The sequence below is a fragment of the Haematobia irritans genome, chromosome 2 (assembly GCF_050003625.1).
Source record: "Haematobia irritans isolate KBUSLIRL chromosome 2, ASM5000362v1, whole genome shotgun sequence".
NCBI lineage: Eukaryota > Metazoa > Arthropoda > Insecta > Diptera > Muscidae > Haematobia > Haematobia irritans.
In genome coordinates this window covers 25,666,892-25,669,234 of record NC_134398.1, presented here as the reverse complement: position 1 = coordinate 25,669,234, position 2,343 = coordinate 25,666,892, and positions in this window count along the sequence as shown.

The following is a 2,343-nucleotide window of genomic DNA, read 5'->3' as shown; positions in this document are numbered from 1 at the left end:
CGAGAACGCATCATACACAGTGGGTTGATTTTAGGAGAATTGTTTTCGATGTTGCGTTTTAAAAAAAAAAATCATATACAAGAGTAAAAAGTCTTGATATTCATCGAGCCCCTGTTAATCTCAGACCCCTTAAAATTGAATAGGAATAAAAATCAAATTAGTTAGAAAATTATTTCAATTCCTTTTTATTCCAGCTAAACTAATTTAACGAGATTTTAAGAAACTTTTACCAAACATCTATCAAATTTAAAAAATCTTTTTGAATTTTGCCAAAAATTTTAGTTTTATAAAAAATATTGACAACAGTTTTTAATCAACGCATGTTTTTAGCTGCAATCAAAACCACATATATGTTAAAGAAGAAACAAACATAACAAAAAATAATACCCTGTTCCACAGTGTGGCGCAGGATATAAAAAAATAAATAAAGAAAAAGGAAACACGATCAAAATAAACCTAGCCCATTGCACTGAAACCGATGATTTGACAAAGGAAAGGTGAAGTGATTGTCCAACAATTTATTTAAAAAACGAACTATTGAAAACCTTTTTTCGGGTGGTTCAAATGTAATTTATTTTAGTTTTAGTGAGCTAACCCAATTTATTCTGATAATTGGTTGAAAGTTTTGCTGCAAGTAGAGGATTCTGACGAGGAATGTGGTAATTGCGAAACGGCCTTCCATTTAAGCATCTTGCAGCTTACAGGGCTTTGCCCAAATAAATTTGAGAAACATACTTCTATACAATATATTTGCCAAAATTATATTTTCTAAATTTTACTTCTATAGAAAATTTTACCAAAATTTTATTTCTATAGAGAGTTTTATTAAAATATCAGTTCTATAGAAAATTTTGGCAAAATTTTACTTTTAAAGAAAATTTTGCCTACATTTTATTTCTATAGATAATTTTGCCAAAATTTTATTTCTATCGAAAATTTTGTCAAAATTTCGTTTCTGTAGTAAAAGAATTTTATTTCTGTAGAAAATGATACTGACAAGGAATGTGGTAATTCCGAAACGGCCTTCCATCCAACCATCTTGTAGTCTACAGGGCTTTGCCCAAATAAATTTGAGAAACATACTTCTATACAATATTTTGCCAAAATTTTATTTCTATACAATGTTTAGCCAAAATTTTATTTTCTATAGAAAATTATGCCAACATTTTATTTCTAAAGAAAATTTAGCCACAATTTTATTTCTATAGAAAATTTTGTCAAAATTTTATTTCTATAGAAAATTTTGACAAAATTTTGTTTCTATAAAGAATTTTGTCAAAATTTTGTTTCCATAATGAATTTTGTCAACATTTTATATCTATAGAAAATTTTGTTAACATTTCATTCCTATAGAAAATTTTGTTAAAATTGTATTTCTATGGAAAATTTTCCCAAAACTGTATTTTTGTAGAAAATTTTGTTAAAATTTTGTTTCCATAGAAAATTTTGTTAAAATTTTGTTTCCATAGAAAATTTTGTCAACATTTTATTGCTATAGAAAACTTTATGAAGTTTATATTTTTATAGAAAATTTTGTCAAAATTTATTTTTTTTTAGAAAATTTTGTCAAAATTTTATTTTATGTAGAAAATGTAGTCACAATTTTATTTCTATTGAAATATATGTGAAAATTGTATTTCTATAGAAAATTTTGTCAAAATTTTATTTCTATAAAAATTTTTGTGAAAATTTTATTTCGATATTATTTTCTATAGAAAATTTTGCCGAAATTTAGTTTTTATAGTAAATTTTATAAAAATATCAGTTCTAAAGAAAATTTTGTCAAAATTTTATTTCTAAAGAAAATTTTGCCACAATTTTATTTCTATAGAAAATTTTATTTCTGTAGAAAATGATTCTGACAAGGAATGTGGTAATTCCGAAACGGCCTTCCATCCAACCATCTTCCAATCTACAGGGCTTTGCCCAAATAAATTTGAGAAACATACTTCTATACAATATTTTGCCAAAATTTTATTTCTATACAATGTTTTGCCCAAATTTTATTTTCTATAGAAAATTTTGCCAAAATTTTGCTTTTATAGAAAATTTTATAAAAATATCAGTTCTAAAGAAAATTTTGTCAAAATTTTATTTCTAAACAAAATTTTGCCAAAATTTTATTTCTAAAGAAAATTTTGCCAAAATTTTATTTCTAACCATTGCACCACGGGAGCCACCGTGGTGCAATGGTTAGCATGCCCGCCTTGCATACACAAGGTCGTGGGTTCGATTCCTGCTACGACCGAACACCAAAAAGTTTTTCAGCGGTGGATTATCCCACCTCAATAATGCTGGTGACATTTCTGAGGGTTACAAAGCTTCTCTAAGTGGTTTCACTGC